The sequence below is a fragment of the Hemicordylus capensis genome, chromosome 12 (assembly GCF_027244095.1).
Source record: "Hemicordylus capensis ecotype Gifberg chromosome 12, rHemCap1.1.pri, whole genome shotgun sequence".
NCBI classification, from domain to species: domain Eukaryota; kingdom Metazoa; phylum Chordata; class Lepidosauria; order Squamata; family Cordylidae; genus Hemicordylus; species Hemicordylus capensis.
Window position 1 is genome coordinate 1,148,466 of NC_069668.1, and position 16,952 is coordinate 1,165,417.

Consider the following 16,952-nt stretch of genomic DNA (forward strand, 5'->3'; position numbering starts at 1 on the left):
AGCCCTGGACCCCCAGGTTGAGGCTAGCCCCGCCCCAGTCCATCCCCCTCCCCCACCCCCTCCCCTGGACCCCCAGCTTGAGGCTCCTCCCCCAGACCCCTCCCCTCTTGGCCTCCCTATCCTCCCCCTCCAGGGAGTGGGGCCACCCCAAGCCCCTCCTCCCTCTCACCTGGCAGGAGTGGGGGGCGAGTCTCTCGGGGCCTTCGGTACGCGGCGCGGGGGGCGGAGGCGGGCGTCGAGGCGAACCTGCCTGGCTGGGGAGGCGACCGGAAGCCGGGCAGCTGCCTGGGAGGGCCGGAGGCCATAGACGCCCGCCACGCCTGCCTGCCTAGAGCGCCGGCGGGACATCGAGCGGGCCCGCCCGGAGCGGCCCAGACACTTCCGGCTCGAGTCCGGACTGAGCGGGCCAGAGCGGCTCAGCCACTTCCGACTCCAGCCCGGCTGGGACCAGAGCTACGGGGAGAGAAAGCCTAGAGAGACGCCCTGCGCGGAGCTCCTGGCAGCAGGTGGGTCCAGGAGGGGAGCGGGTGGGGGGCGCATTGGGGGTGGGGGAATTGGGGAGATCCCCTTGGAAAAAATGGATCCCCCTTTTCTCGCCACATGGGGCACAAGAGGAGGAGGAAGAAGAAGAAGATAGCCCTTCAACCCCCCCTCCCCCCCAGTCCCTGGAAAGGGGCAAAGGAATTGGGGTGTCGGATCTTGTTACAAATTGGGGGGGCAGACCCCACGATTATTTCTCACCCCATTTGCATGCCCCCATTTTCCACCCCACTTGCATGCCCCCATTCCTGCCACGGGCAGCCGTGGGAGGAACAAGCATTCCTGCTCTTGTACAACAGCCCTGCGGGGTAGGCTGGGCCAAGAGGCTGTGAGCGGCCCCAGGAGAGCTCTGTGGGCGAGCTGGGATTGGATCCCAGGCCCAACAGGCCGCCACCCACGCCAGGGGTGAGCCAGGGTGGCATGCCAGCAATCGCTGACCTGCAACTCCCATAATGTAGGGGGATGATGGGAGTTGTAGTGCAGCGAGTGCCAGGGCCAACCACTCCTACACTATGCCGTAGCTGATGGAGGGGCTGCAGCTCAGAGGGGGAAAGCTTGCTTTTCCTGCAAAAGGGCGCAGCAGGTTCAGTCTGGGTTTGCAAAGACCAGGGAGAGCTGCTGCCAGTCAGAGCAGAGCACACTGGGGCCAGTAGTCTGACTCAGCAGGAGGCAGCTTCTCCTGTTGGCTTGCTCACACCAACTCTACGAGTGGGCCCCGGAACCAAAAAGCAACCATTCTGGGGGTTCAGGAGGACACTGAGGAAAGGAGAGCAGGTGAGAAGAGTATTCCTAAATGCCATCCTGTGTGCTTTTGGAAATGCACCCCTCTGCCACCTTGAGGACTAGCTCCTTGCAGTGCTGAGTTGAATCTGAAACGTTGGGAACCCTTCACCCCACAAGGGCCATTGGGTTACTCATGGGAAGCTGGGGAGCTGTGCGCCCTTCTGGCTCGGAGGCACTTTTGGGGTTCCTTCTGACGGCCACTTCTGTTCCGCTTCACTCTGCAGAAATCTTCCATCGCTCCATTCTGAGAGAAGCCATGGTGGAGCACGGCGCTCACCTCACGGCGGCCTCCGCCTGCAAGGACAGGCTGTCCATCTTCGAGGTGGCGGCGCAAGACAGTTTGATGGCCGCCGTGCGGCCGGCTTTTCAGCACGTAGCCAAGGTAAGACACGGCCATCCGGCAGCTGGTCAGCACAGGCAGAACCAGAGAGGAGAGCTGGTCTGGTGGGAGCCAGCATGACCTGTCCCCTGTGCTAGGCAGGGTCTGCCCCGGTTTGCATTTGAATGGGAGACCACATGAGTGAGCACTGTAAAATATTTCCCTTAGTAGGGGATGGAGTCGCTCTGGGAAGAGCATCTAGGTTCCTGCTTTCCCTCCCTGGCAGCATCTCCAAGAGAGGGTTGAGAGAGACTCCTGCCTGCAACCTTGGAGAAGCTGCTGCCAGTCTGTGTAGACAATACTGAGCTAGATGGACCAATGGTCTGACGCAGTACATGGCAGCTTCCTCTGTTCCTAACCAGCGCTAGCTTCCGGCACTTGTCCTGGGAGCTAGAAAAAAGGTCAGAGAGATGGAGCCAGGCAAGAGAACTTGCAGCTCGGTTGGTAGAGCATGTTATGAGTGCAGAAGGTCCCGGGTTTAATCTCCAGCCAGGGGAGGGAAAGAGCTTTGCTCTAGACGTCATTAAAGGCTATCAGGCTAGGATTAAAAAAAATTCTTGGGATTGCTCCTGCCAGTCAGTGTAGACAGTACACTGGACCAAGGGTCTGACTCAGCAGCAGGCAACTTTTCGTCTCTGCGTGTGTTTAGGGACATTAGGATACAGGAAGCTGCCTTATACCAAGCCAGACCCTTGGTCTGTCTAGCTGTGTCTTGTCCACACTGACTGGCAGCAGCTTCTCCAAGGTGGCAGGCAGGAGTCTCTCTCAGCCCTACCTGGAGATGCCGGGACTGAACTTGGGACCTTACGCTTATGCTCACAACAGCCCTGTGCTGTAGGTTCGGTTGAGAGGTAGGTGTCTGGCCCAGAGTCACCCCAGGGAGTTCCGTGGCTGAACGGGGATTTGAACTCGGGTCTCCCCGGCCCTAGTCCAAATGAACTACCCCCCGATCCTGGTTCATTCCCAACCTCAGTCAGAAGCAGAATCCTTCCAACTTGTGTGCAGGTGAAGGAGGGAGGGGGGGCACCCTCTTGAGGCTAAGAGACGTCCGGCAGAAGCCGCGTTGACAAATCCCTCATCCCTCTCTTGCTCTAGGTGCTGGCCGAATCCAACCCCACCCGCCACGGCGTCCTCTGGCGCTGGGTTGACGAAATCTACGCCCTCCTGGACCTCCTCCTGCAGCAGCACTACCTGTCTGCGTGCAGCGCGTCCTTTGCCGAAAACTTCTACGGCCTGAAGCGGGTGGGGCTGAGAGGCAGGAGGCCGCGGCTGGCTGCTGCCGGCCTGCCCCGGAAGCCCCACTGGAAATCGCTCGGCCTCTTGGTGCTCCTCCCGTACCTGAGGACCAAGCTGGAGAAGCTCATCGCCCGCCTCCGGGAAGAGGATGACTATTCCATCCACCCGCCCTCCTCCTCCTCCTCCTGGAAGCGGTGCTACCGGGCCTTCTTGGCGGCCTACCCCTTTGCGAACCTGGCGTGGGAGGGCTGGTTCCTGGCCCAGCAGCTCCGCTACATCCTGGGGAAGGCGCAGCACCACTCGCCTCTGCTCCAGCTGGCCGGGGTGCATCTGGCCCGGCTGTCGGCAGAAGACCTGCAGGCTATGGAGAGGAAGCTCATGGACACGGGGGCCATCCGGCCACCCTCAAACAGGCGAGTTGGAACAGAATGGGCAGCTGCTGCCTACTGAGTCAGACCCTTCGTCCATCTGGCTCAGTATTGTCTACCCAGACTGGCAGCGGCATCTCCAAGGTCGCAGGCAGGAGTCTCTCTCAGCCCGATCTTGGAGATGCTGCTGCCAGGGAGGGAACTTGGAACCTGCAGATGCTCTTCCCAGAGCGGCTCCATCCTCTGACGGGAATATCTCACAGTGCTCACTCCACTCATGTAGTCTCCCATCCAAATGTAAACCAGGGTGGACCCTACTTAGCAAAGGGGCCCATTCATACTTGCTACTACCAGACCATCTCTGCTCCCTATAGTTTTGGCAGGGAGGTGCAAATCTGTTTTTAGAAATTCCAGGATGACAGGGTGCCTTGGATTAGACATGTGCCACGTTTTGTGTTATTTATTTAAAATATTTCTACCCCACCCCTTCATTGTAATACTTCCCCGGATCAGCTCACAAAATGAGTAAAGCAGAGAAAATGTGAGAGCCAGTGCGGACTAGTGGTTAGCAGTGTCCCCTCTAATGGGGATTCCCTGATGTTGTTGACTACAACTCCCAGAATCTATGGCTTTGGCTTGGGGATTATGGGAGTTGTAGTCGTCAACATCTGGGAACCCCTGTTATTTATTTATTGATTTTATTTATATTCTCCCTTTCCAAAAATGGCTCAGGGCAGTTTACATCAAAATTTTTAAAAAGTGTTAGAGGGGTATTGGACCAGGACCAGAGAGACCTGAGATCAAACCTCTGTTCAGCCAAGAAACTCACTCAGTGACTCTGAGCCAGTTGCTTCTCTCTCGGCCTAGCCTACCTCTCAGGGTCATTGTGAGCACAACCGTAACACTGGGCTCTGTCTCTCCCTCCCTTCTGCAGCATGACGGAACGGGCGTGGTCAGTGGCCAAGCGGGTCCTGGGCGGCCTGGCTTCCTCCCTCTCCACCGGCCTCTCCATGGGCGTCTTCTTCCTCCTGTTCCTGGAATGGTGGTACTCTGCGGAGAACCAGGAGAGCATCAAGGCCCTGACGGCCCTCCCCACACCCACCTGGACCACAGGGCCGACTCCCCGCTCCTGCCCCGGCTCAAGACCGCCTGCCCCCTCTGCCGCAAGATTCGCACCAACGATACTGCCCTCTCCACCTCCGGCTTCATTTTCTGCTACCCCTGCGCCTACAGCTACGTGAGGAGTCGCCAGCAGTGCCCCGTCACGGGCTACGCCACAGAACTCCAGCACCTGGTCAAACTGTACACGCCTGAAAACTAACTGGCGCCACACGGCTTGGGTCCCCACGTCTTGTGGGACTACGACTCCCATCACCCCCTGTCACCGCGGCTGCAGTGGGGGGGTGATGGGGCTTGTAGTCCAGCCCCAAACTTGAGAACTTCTGCTACACATAGACATAGTATTGTGCTTTGTGGCAGTCAGTTGCCAGAATACTTGACCTCTGAGACCCAGGATGGGCATCATACTCACTGCACAAAAGGAAGCCAAGCTCCGACTACTAAGAATTCTCCAGTTATCTCACTCGGTTGATTATTAGTTGGGAGCAGAAGAAGATCAGCCGAGTGAGAGACCCATAGGTTGGGGCTGCACAACTGGCATTGTAATCCAGCTGGTTTTGGACTCCCGTCATCCCCAGCAGCCAAAAGGGATGATGGGACTTGTAGTCCAACGTCTGGAGACTGGGAACGTCTGGCCTTGAGGGCCTGCCACAACCATCCCTGTTGGTTTCCCTACCACACACTCGCCAAATGACCCCCGACAAATCCCAGAGGGGTTGGAGTGAGTGTTTCAAAAGGCCAAAGCTCTCTTGGAGTGACACTACATCTCTGCAGCCTTCCGTGTTTTTTTTTTAATAAAGGGACGCGATGTACGAACGCCCCCCGTTGCCTGGCTGTTTTGGTTCTATTAACGCATTGTCACTTGAACAAGGGACTGCCAAGTATAGAATTTATTAAAAACGGCTTTATCAAGAGTGCGATCCTTGTACTCCAAATATTTCTAAATACTTTTGTTTGGTACCCAGTACTTAAGAACTTCATTCCTTAGCTGGAAAACCTCTCCTCCCTCTGTGCCCAAAGGGTGTCAATTTCAGGTCAATCTCAGGTCAATTTCAAGGAAGCCTCCTTTCCCATCTTTTAAATGTCCCAATTCATTCAAAAAAGTTGGGACTGTTTCTCCCCCTGGCCCCCCTGCACCTTGCAGGCAATAGGGAAAGAGAACTTGGTGACCTATTTCCCAAGCTCTCAAAATATCACTCAGCGATCTCCGTCGTTTTCCAACGAAAAATAATGGGGAAGCCATTTCCCACTGGTCCCAGCAGACTTGTGTGCTTTTTCTCCGTGCTGGGAGGGCTCTTTAAGAGAAGGAGCCCTCTCTTAACGGGGAAAGCACTGGCAAAGACGACGATGAATATTTATATACAACGACTAATATTTATATACCACTTTTCAACCCAAGTTCCCAAAGCAGATTACATAGATATAAATAAATAAAGACAGCCCCCTGTCTCCAAAGGGGTCACAATCTAAAAATGAAATATAAGACAGACCCCAGCAACAGCCACTGGAGGGATGCTGTGCTCGGGTCGGAGAGGGCCAGTTGCTCTCCCCCTGTAAAATAAAGAGAATCACCACTCTTAAAAGGTGCCTCTTGGCTCAGTTAGCAGGGGCCTTTCTCAGCACTCCCAAGAGGTTGCAGGGGCTTAAGAGGGCTCCGTTTCCCTTAAAGGAGCCCGGGCGCTGGGCAAAGCGTAATACTGCATGGGGTCAGGCAGTGTTCCCTCTAACTGAAAATCCCAGATGTTGTTGACCACAACTCCCAGCATCCTCAGCCAAAGCCCACTGCAGCTAGGGATTCTGGGAGCTGTATTCAGCATCATCTGGGATTACCTCTTACAGAAAACCAGGCAGATCCAGCTTTGACCAAAGCATCACAAAGGCCCAATAAGCAATTCGTCAGGGAGAGTGCTTGTAGGGCTGATGGGGACAGCCACTGGCCCCCAGACCTTCCAACGAAGAACTCTGACACAGCTGAATGAGCAATGTGTCTGCAGAGGGTTCAACTTAAGGTGCATGCTGTGATTTCGTGGAGGAATCTCCAAAGCCTGTCCTGGGCCCAGTGCAAGCACTTCCACGGAGATCTGCAAGCAGTTTACGGGCATAAGAACAGCCCTGCTGCTGGATCAGGCCCAAGGAGGCCCATCTAGTCCAGCATCCTGATTCACACAGTGGCCCACAAGATGCCTCTGGGAAGCCCACAGGGCATGCCCTCTCTCCTGCTGCTGTTGCTCCCCTGAAACTGGGATTCGGAGGCATCGTGCCTCTATTGATTGAATTTCGATACCACCTAATATAGAAATCTCTAGGCAGTGTACAAATGAAAACATGACACAAAATATATAACATTTAAAATTCATAAAACAGATAAAAATCACAATATATAAAAACACATTTTTATCTAACTATTTTATCTATAAAAACACATTATTTCTCTAAGAGAAGAGGACAACCAGCAGCAAGGTGGATGGACTCGATGACGACAGCCATGAATGCACCACCAAAAGACCTTAAAAGCCAAGTTGATCATCCTGGAGAGACTCTATCTATGTGGTTGCTGAGAGTCAACACCGACTTGACGGCACTTAATCCATCATCAATCAATCAAAAACACATTAAAATTTAAATTTCAGTTAAAAGCCTGGGAAAATAGGTACGTAAAGGAATTTCCTTTGCAAATATCCCTTTGCAAGTACATAAAGGAATTTCCTTTGCAGACCCCTGCTAACTTGGTAAAGAGGCACCTTTTAACGTGGTGATTCTTTTATTTAGCAGAGGGAGAGTAACTGGCCATATCTGCCCCCGGCACAGCATCCCTCCAGTGACCGTTGCTGGTGTCTGTCTTATGTTTCTTTTTAGATTGTGAGCCCTTTGAGGACAGGGAGCCCTCTTATTAATTTGTTATTTCTCTGTGCAAAGCGCCCTGAGCCATTTTTGGAAGGGCGGTCTAGAAATCGAATAAATAAATAAATAAATATGCCTTGTTACTCCCCCAGAGCAAAAGAGGACACTTCTGAGCTGCTTTTCTACACATAAGGCATAGCACACACCTTTTGGCGCCCACAGTTAGGCGAGGCTTTTTAAGCACTGGTGGTTTAGTGGTACTGGACGTTGAGGAATCATGCAAACCGCTAACACTGCTAAGCATTCTAGGTTACCGAGTCGTCCTATGGTTACAACTTTTGCAGAAAACCGTAACCTGTTAAAAGAAAGAAAGAAAAGAAAAGAGAGATCATGGTTACTAATTACAAAGGAATGTCAGCCTGGTTTTTATACAATACACGTCTCGGTGAGCTCAAAGCTCCTTTGCAGCTCTGGAATTAGGAGGCGGTCTCATACAGACCCTCGGTCCATTGCACTCAGGATTGTCTACCTTGGCTGGCAGCAGCTTCTCCAAGGTTGCAATCAGGGGTCTTTCGCAGGGATTGCACCTGGGACCTTCTGCATGCAAAACAAATGCTGCATCCCGAAAGGTGGCAGGCATTAGTAGCCCATCCAGGCCCTGACCACAGCGAGACCTTCTTAGCTTCAATAAGGTGGTGTTTTATAGCTACTTCCCTCACACAGACAAGGAAATCTGATGGAGATTTAACGACGGGGAGGAGAGCTGGTCTTGTGGGAGCCAGCACGAGTTGTCCCCTTTGCTAAGCAGGGTCTGCCTTGGTTTGCATTTGGATGGGAGACTACATGTGAGCACTGTAAGAGATTCCCCTTCGGGGATGGGGCCAGAACTCTGGGAAGAGCCCCTTCCTGCTTGCATGCAGGAAGGTGCCAAGTCCCCTCCCTGGCGGCATCTCCAAGATCAGGCTGGGAGAGACTCCTGCCTGCCACCTTGCAGAAGCCACTGCCGGTCTGTGCAGACAATCCTGAGCTAGATGGACCCAGGGTCTGACTCAGTATATGGCAGCTTCCTCTATTCATAAAAGTCTATTCAGCAACAACTCCATTTTCTCCTTCCCCTTTCCCTCCCTTTTCCTTTCTCACTCCCCTGCTCCACCACACAGGATCCCCACCCCTCCCCAGATAAATGTCCAAACAAACGGCAAAAGATTCCTGGACAGGATCCAACGGGTGCCTGTATGGTGTGCCCTTCGACCCTGGCAGTCATTTTACCCCAAACTAGCAGCAGTCAAGCCTCAACCCCCAAGGGATCAGCGGCAACCAGCCATCCACAGCCAGTGGGCAATCTAGGCGCTTTCCATTCCCGGAGCAGAGAGGCCCCCTTGCACGAACCGGCTCAGAGAGAAGATTACGTGATCACGTCCTGGTCAGAGCCCAAACTGCAGTCTGGGCAATACCAGGTCAGACTATACTTCGCTCATCATAGCAGATCCCACAGGTGGGTCTCACACACACACCTCAGCAGTTATTCGCCCCACTGCAATGCAGCCAAACCTTCTTTCCTTCTTTTCAGCTTGACTTGAAAATGGGGTGACTAGAGAGAGAATTAATGCTGGACATGGCCGTGGCCAATACCAGGACATTTTCCACACGGGGCTTGCTTTTTTCCTCACATCTCTGGAATGGAGGGTGTGTGTTCATATATTGGCCAGTTTTACCCTGCTGTCCCTGTGAGTGATCGGGGAGCTTTTCGCACACAATCCGGGTTTTCCACTGCATGCTAGAGTGTAACCTGATTTATACCTGGTGCGGGGGATTCACTTTTTGTGTCAGGTGTTGGAGGTAACTTTGAGTTTTCAGTAAGGCCTTGCAGAAAACTTGTGGTAAAGCCTGCTGTGTGGAGAACCTCTGGGGGTGGGAGGGAGGGAGAGAGAGCACTACACCAGTTTCCCCAATTTTTGCAGTGGGGGAAAAAAAAAGTTAAAAGATACAAAACAACACAGCATTCATAAAACCAGGGGTTCCCAGGGTTGATAAAATCCAATGGGTTTTTTGTTTTTTAAAAAAACCCTTCAAAACCAGGTTTTTAATCATTTAAATTGGATTTTAATTTTTTTAATCATTAAAAAAAGAACCTAAGTCAAAGAGATGATCATGAATATTAATCATAACTTCTCGTTATATTTGATGAACATGTTAACAGCAGTGTATGGGAATGAGAGATAAGAGACTGGATCAGTCCTATTCTGCAGGTGGTGTGCATGCAGCACACACAAACACGCACGCACACACACACAGTGTCAAGCCTTTGCTCCCCACCCGGGGGTGTCACAAGTGCTGGATCAATAAATACATAGAGAATTGGGGTGAATGGAGTAGATCTGGGAGAGGAGGAGGAGATATAAAAGCAGGAGGAAGGGGAAGGGGTAGAAAGTGAAACCGAAAGTGAACAGACCACACCCATGCCAAACAGGGGAAACTTTTTCTGAGTGTATCTTCCACTGTAGAAGGGAAACACCCATCATGGCAGGGGGGAATCACGAGACCCCATTTGGGAAAACAATATTGTAATGAAGTTTCTGAACCTGTAATACGAGAGTGCAAAATGCACACCGTGCAACAATGAAATGCAAGGCCTGGTTGCCTGAAAGAAACAGCATTCATTTTATTTAACATTTCTATTCTGCTCTTCCTCCAAGGAGCCCAGAGTACATAGTTCAGTTTCTCCTCCCAACAACCCTGTGAAGTAGGTTAGGCTGAGAGAGAAGTGACTGGCCCAGAGTCACCCAGCAAGTCTCGTGGCTGAATGGGGATTTGAACTCGGATCTCCCCGGTCCTAGTCTGGCACTCTCACCATTACACCATGCTGGTTCTCTGAACATCTCACACACAGGGGACATGAGAAGTGTGTACCTACCTTCTGAAAATGAAACCCCCTTGGCTGGAGACATGAACATAAGAACATAAAAACAGCCCTGCTGGATCAGGCCCAAGGAGGCCCATCTAGTCCAGCATCCTGTTTCACACAGTGGCCCACCAGATGCCTCAGAGAAGCCCACAGGCAGGAGTTGAGGGCGTGCCCTATCTCCTGCCGTTACTCCCCTCAACTGGTACTCAGAGGCACACCCTTGAGGCTGGAGGTGGCCCACAGCCCTCTGACTAGTAGCCACTGATAGACCTCTCCTCCATGAAGTCATCCAGACCCCTCTTAAAGCCATCCAGGTTGTTGGCCGTCACCACATCCTGTGGCAGAGAGTTCCACAAGTGGATCACGTGTTGTGTGAAAAAGTACTTCCATTTCTTGGTCCTAGACCTCCTGGCAATCAATTTCATGGAGTGACCCCTGGTTCTAGTGTGATGTGAGAGGGAAAAGAATCTCTCTCTCTCCACTTTCTCCACTCCATGCATGATTTTATAGACCTCTATCATGTCTCCCCGCAGTCGTCTTTTTTCTAAACTGAAAAGCCCCAGGTGTTGTAGTCTTGCCTCGTAAGAAAGGTGCTCTAGGCCCCTGATCATCTTGGTTGCCCTCTTCTGTACCTTCTCCAGTTCAACAATGTCCTTTTTAAGATGTGGTGACCAGAATTGTACGCAGTACTCCAAGTGTGGTCGCACCATAGTTTTGTATAAGGGCATTATAATGTTAGCCGTTTTATTTTCACTCCCCTTCCTAATGATCCCTAGCATGGAATTTGCCTTTTTCACAGCTGCTGCACATTGAATAGACACTTTCAACAAGCTGTCAACCACAACCCCAAGATCCCTCTCCTGGTCCGTCACCGACAGCTCAGATCCCATCAGCATATACTTGAAGTTGGGGTTTTTCGTCCCAATGTGCATCACTTTACACTTGCTAACATTGAACCGCATTTGCCATTTTGTCGCCCACTCCCCCAGTTTGGAGAGATCCTTTTGGAGCTGTTCACAATCTGTTTTGGATTTCACTACCCGGAAGAGTTTGGTATCACCTGCAAATCTGGCCACATCGCTGCTTACCCCTGCTTCTAGATCATTTATGAATAAATTAAAAAGCATATGGAAGGTGCCATATACCGAGTCAGACCCTTGGTCCATCTATCTCAGGATTGCCTACCCAGACTGGCAATGGCTTCTCCAAAACTGCAGGCAGGAACGTCTCTCAGCCTGTCTTGGAGATGGAACCTTCATGCATGCAAGCAAGCCAGCAGGCAGGCAGGTGCTCTTCCCAGAGCGGATTCCCCATCTCCTAAGGGGAATATCTGACAGTGCTCACACATGTGGTCTCCCATTCAAATACAAACCAGGGTGGACCCTGCTTAGCAAAGGGGCCCATTCATGGACCCTGGAGTTTGAGCTCACTTGGCATCCCCAGGCAGGGCTAAAAGCGACTGTAACCTTGGAGCAGCTGCTGCCAGTCTGTGTGGACAACGCTGAGCTAGATGGACCAAGGGTCTGACTCGGTAGAGAGCGAAGCTGTTATTTTGCTTTGCATTATTTTTAATGCATCTACATTTTTTAAAAAATAAAAATTACTTTACCCTTCCCATGCATCAACATTGGGTATCTCCTCTTTTTAAAATGCACGCTTGTTTCCCTCGCTTTCTCTCCACCCTTTTCCATACAAACTTACCTCTTGACTCAAAGAAACTCCGCGCGCCGCCATCTTGCCTTCCGCCCTCTCTCCGCTCTCAGCCAATCGCAGCTCCCGAGGCCTGGTCACGTGGCGAACGAGAACAGCCAATCGCCGCCTCCAGCGCCTCGGCCGCGTGTGGAACTCTCACTATCCTGTTTGCCTTGGATATAGAGGAATAAGGCAAGAGCGCGCTACCTCTAAAACACTTCCGGCTCCTTATCGAACACTGGCCACTGGTCAGATCGTGCAGAGTACGGAGCAAGTCCAGTTGGGGAAGCCCGTTTTACCCGCCTTGATCCATCCCTGCCTGTGCATGAGGGGCGTTGCCCGTGGCCACGATCCCGTGGGAGTCGGAAATGTCGCTACAAAGTCAGTGGCTCTTTTGCCAACTAATTCTTGGACTGTGCGCGCTGGACAGAGAGAGGTGGGCTCAGTCTGCGGCGGGAAATTCGAGTGGGCAAGCTCAGGCCGATCCCTGCTGGCCCAGGGTTGAGTGGCTGGGGGCTGCTTCCAGGCTGTGCTGCTTGCCACAAAAAAGGGGGTGGGGAAAGGAGCAAAAGCTTGTCATCCTATGGAGTTTTCTCATTGTAAAATGAAGGTTGAAGGAAAGAATGCAGTAGGTGAGAATACAGGTGTCTAATGCAGATAATGCAGTAGCTATTAATAATTATATTAAAGATAATAACTCTGCAGTGTGACAGCAGTTGCTAGAAACATCTGTCTTGGCTTTATTTCTTGTGGCTGGCGTGATTTAAATACCTGGGAAATCCAGCTTGTAATAACCTGGGGACTGTGGCGGGGGTGGGGAGAAACACCCCAATTTTGGAATTATTGGCAGGAGAATATGGCAGAGGAGGTTGGAAGAGGCAGATGGTGGGAAAGAAGAGCTCTATTGTGGAGGAAATGTGAAGTTCCTGGATTTTGTGGGGGGAAACGTGTTTTTACAAATGGGTCAATCTGATGGATGGGGGCCAGCATGAGTGAGAGGAGGTCCTCCATCAATGCCATGCCCCCCTTGCTGGCGCCACCGCTGCCTCCTCGGCACGCCTCTCTTTCTGGTCCCTACCAGCCTCATCCACTGCGAAACAGCATGGAGTGTGCCCAGCTGGCTGGGTTATCAACAGTGTTCCCTGTACCAGCGTGTAAGCCAGCGTGGTGTAGTGGTTAGAGTGCTGGACTAGGGGCGGGGGGACCAGAGTTCAAATCTCCATTCAGCCATCATACTAGCTGGGTGACTCTGGGCCAGTCACTTCTTTCTCAGCCTAGCCCACTTCACAGGGTTGTTGTGAAAGAGAAAGGGCTCCTTGGAGGAAGAGTGGGATATAAATGTAATAATAATAATAATAATAATAATACCAGGGATTTCCCAGAGGTTAACTACAACTCCCATGATCACCCAGGGTAAGGGTTCCTTTTGCAGCTGGGGATGCTGGGAGTTGTAGTCAGCCACCTCTGGGATTCCCTGTTACGAGGAACACTGGTTCCCAGAAGCCTTCCCAGACGGCAGGCTTCACCATGGGTTTACTGCGCGTTCGAAGCTGCCCAAAAAACCGGATGCAAAAAGTAGATTTTTTAAAATCCTGGATATAAATCGGGGTATGCTTTAAGGCGCAGTGAAAACCCCGAATCTTGTGTGATGTTCTCCCCAATCGCTCACAAATCTCAAATGCACCCACTCCTCCACTCCACGCCGGAGGAGACACAAGCTCAAAGCCGGGGGTGAAACACTTCCCACCTCTCCTCTTCCAGCTGTCGCTGAACTACAACTCCCATGGCCCCCAACCCAGGTGCCTTTTGCCTCCGTTGCCCAGACAGCCGCCTAAGCGGGACCGACCTCCCCCTCAGTCTGGAGCATGGCGGTTTCTCTGCACACGCATGCCCGGCCAGTCTGCAGTCAGCACTCCCCTTTCCCGCCGCTTGTGAACAGGTCGGCCGCCATGCTAAAATACTTTCTGCCTCCTTCTTCCCGGGCAGAATCGGCACAACCCTCAACATTGACTGCTCAGCCGCTGCCAGCAAATGTGCAGAGCCGGGTCAACAATGCCGGTACGTAACTGTGCCGACATCTGTCATGTGGGGCTCTGCCCGGTTGCATCACTCTGTGGGGCTATCCTCACGATCCTATTATTATTATTATTATTATTATTATTATTATTTTACATTTATATCCCGCTCTTCCTCCAAGGAGCCCAGAGCGGTGTACTACATACTTCGGTTTCTCCTCACAACAACCCTGTGAACTAGGTTAGGCTGAGAGAGAGAAAAGTGACTGGCCCAGAGTCAGCCAGCTAGTATTATGGCTGAATGGGGGATTTGAACTCGGGTCTCCCTGGTCCTAGTCCAGCACTCTAACTACTACACCATGCTGGCTCTTCAGGCTCGCTTCTGATTGGCAGTGCTGCTCTTAGGAGCGGCTATTTGGCCAGAAGCCCACTGATTAAGATTAAAGTTCTCCATGCATATGGAAGACAGGAGCCTTTTAAACCACACACAGGAATCATTTGCCTGCAAGCCATTCACCTGTACACCTTAGAGGGGCTCATTGTTTTCTTTGTCACTCATTTGCCCTCGGGTCCGCCTGGGGTCCCATACCAAGCGCCCCCCTCAATAACACCATTCGGTTCAGGCCTTGAAATTACCTGGTCTTGTGGGCAGCAAGCATGAACTGCCCCCTTGCTAAGCAGGGTCCACCCTGGTTTGCATTTGGATGGGAGATGACATGTGAACATTGTCAGATATTCCCCTTAAGGGATGGGGCCGCTCTGGGAAGAGCTTTAAAACACGCTTCCCCAATAAATTGTGGCTACAGATGCTGGGAGTTGTAGTTCAGCAACATCTGGAGGGCCACAGGTTGGGGAAGCGTGTTTTAAAAGGTTCCAAGTTCCTAAGACAGGGCTGAGAGAGACTCCTGTGTGCAACCTTGGAGAAGCTGCTGGCAGTCTGGGTAGTCAGTACTGAGCTAGAGGGACCAATGGTCTGACTCGGTATACGGCAGCTTCCTATGTCCCTATGAAAACAATCGTCTGTGAGCTGGGTACAGAGGTGGGAGGCAGCAGCAAGCCCAGAGCTCATACCCAGCTCTAGAGAGAGGTCACCCATCTCGATCCGACTTCCTTTTCCCTGCAAAAATGTTATGGTCACTACGAAATGCTTTGGGGTTTCTGCAGCATCTCTGTGCATCACTGGTCCTGATGCTAATTCTGTCGCACGGCCTTGTCCTCTTCCCTTCCAGCTCCCCAAACTACGATACCCCGTGCAGTGCTGCCTCTGGCCACCCGCCGTGCCCCAATACGGAGGACCAAGAAAAAGATCACGGGGAGGACGGACGAAACTCTCCAGGCCTCTGTGCGTCAGCTGGCCAGAACAGCTGCCAGAGCAAGTGAAGACATCAAAGAGGTCCTCGCCCTGACCCAGGAGAATGGGAGGAAGATGGCCACTGCCCTGGAAGGGTTGTCTGCTAGCATCAATGAACTGAAGGTGGCTTTTCAAAGGAGCGTGGGAGGACGTGGCCCCTCTCTGCACTTATATCCCCACTGATGAACCTCCCCATGTTATCAACCCCCACCAGTGTCCCCTCTCACAGGGATTCCCAGATGTTGACTACAACTCCCATAATACCCAGCCAAAGGCCATTCCAGCTGGGGATGCTGGGAGTTGTAGTGAACAGCTGGGGATCCCTGTTAGAGGGGATACTGTCCCCCACCCCAGTGATTGGTCAATGTTTATAGTGATAGCAATGGACCTGTTATCCTCTGAGGCTCTTCCAGTCACCCCCCACCCAAATCCCCATCCCTGCCGAGGGGTTCAACACCAAGGGGAAGAAGAAGGGAACTGTCCCTTGGAGAGAGCTGCATTATGATCTCTAGGAACCTATAAAGCCCGAAACAGCTTGGGCCCTGGGTATTTAAGAGAACATCTTCTTTGTCATGAACCCCACCGCCCACTGAAGTCATCTGGAGACATCCATCTGCAGTTGCCACTGGCTCATCTGGTGGTTACTCAGGGACGGGCCTTCTCCGTTGCTGCCCCGAGGCTTTGGAATGCGCTCCCTAGTGAAATCAAAGCCTCCCCATCTCTGATAACTTTTAAAGTCTTTGAAGACACATCTGTTCACCCAAGCTTTAAGCTGATATTGTTTTGATGGTGTTAATGTTTTCAGAATATTGTTTTAAAATTTTAAATTGTTTTTAACTATATGATTTACTTTTGTTTTTATCTTGTTGTAAACCGCCCAGAGATGTAAGTTTTGGGCAGTATAAAAATATGTTACATAAAATAAATAATAATTACTGGGACACCCACATGCTCTATTCTGGGTGAGCGAGGGCAAGGCTACTGTCGATTGCTCCTGACTGTTCCCAATATACTAACAAAATGCTAGGCAGTCCATCCTAGCGGTTCCATAATTTGCATTATCTTCTTATTTTGAACAGTACTCGACCGTTCTACACTATCCTGGTCTTGGACCGTAATAAAGATGCCTTGATTTTGATTGGAGAAGGCAGAGGCGAGCGGAAACCGGCAGGAGACCCACAGCCCTCTCTGTGGGGTGTGACTGTGCTCCCTGGGCTGGGTCTGGCAATACCAGGCAATGGCAGATATACAGAGTGTTTCTGGGGGTGAAGGGAAGGGGGGGGGGCACGCCGGTGGTGACCACAAGTGATGGGTTTGGCCAGTGGCCAAGCCAGCATTTGTGGCCCTCGGACGATGTGGCTAGCAGCAGATGTCGTTTCCCAGTGGTGAGCAGACCCCCAAGCCCAAGGTGGGACCAGTCTACTGGCACTCTCCCCCCCCCCCACCATCAAAGGAACATGCCTACATCTCTGCTTCGCCATCTACTCTGATCTCCTGGAAGTCTAGCAGCAGCAGCAGCATCCACCTTGGGGCAGATTTGTTCTCAAAAATGGCAGACTGAGATCACCGCATGGGCAGGGAGGGGGTATTGAGCCCTTTCCCTGTGTGCCAGTTTCCTAGGCAAACTCTCCAGGCCTCCAAAGGGTGCCACTGCAGCCAGGACGCGAGAACAGCCCCACTGCGCCAGGCACCAGGAGGCCTCTTGAGCCCCGGATCCTGTTCC

General features: G+C 52.1%; 1 protein-coding gene, 1 non-coding gene and 1 pseudogene across 4 annotated transcripts in view; 1 reads left to right on the top strand and 2 right to left on the bottom strand.

Annotated features, from left to right (window-relative positions):
• Window positions 1–11,928, bottom strand: part of LOC128336024 (AP-1 complex subunit beta-1-like) — a 50,488-nt gene extending 38,560 nt beyond the window's left edge. Inside the window, exons 1-3 of one of the 3 annotated variants that reach the window (XM_053275112.1) lie at window positions 11,873–11,928; window positions 7,473–7,621; window positions 4,179–4,356 (exon numbers count right to left, since the gene is read on the bottom strand). The gene's annotated coding sequence lies outside the window, so the exon portion shown is untranslated. Of the gene's footprint in view, window positions 1–169; window positions 320–4,178; window positions 4,357–7,472; window positions 7,622–11,872 lie in introns of those variants that run through there. The other 2 variants (XM_053275111.1, XM_053275110.1) reach the window with 2 other exon arrangements.
• LOC128336025 (peroxisome assembly protein 12-like) lies at window positions 241–5,245 on the top strand (annotated as a pseudogene).
• Window positions 8,656–8,752, bottom strand: LOC128336268 (Z30 small nucleolar RNA). Its single transcript, XR_008311880.1, has one exon. It is a non-coding gene; the product is annotated as a Z30 small nucleolar RNA (small nucleolar RNA).
• Window positions 11,929–16,952: the final 5,024 nt, after the last annotated feature.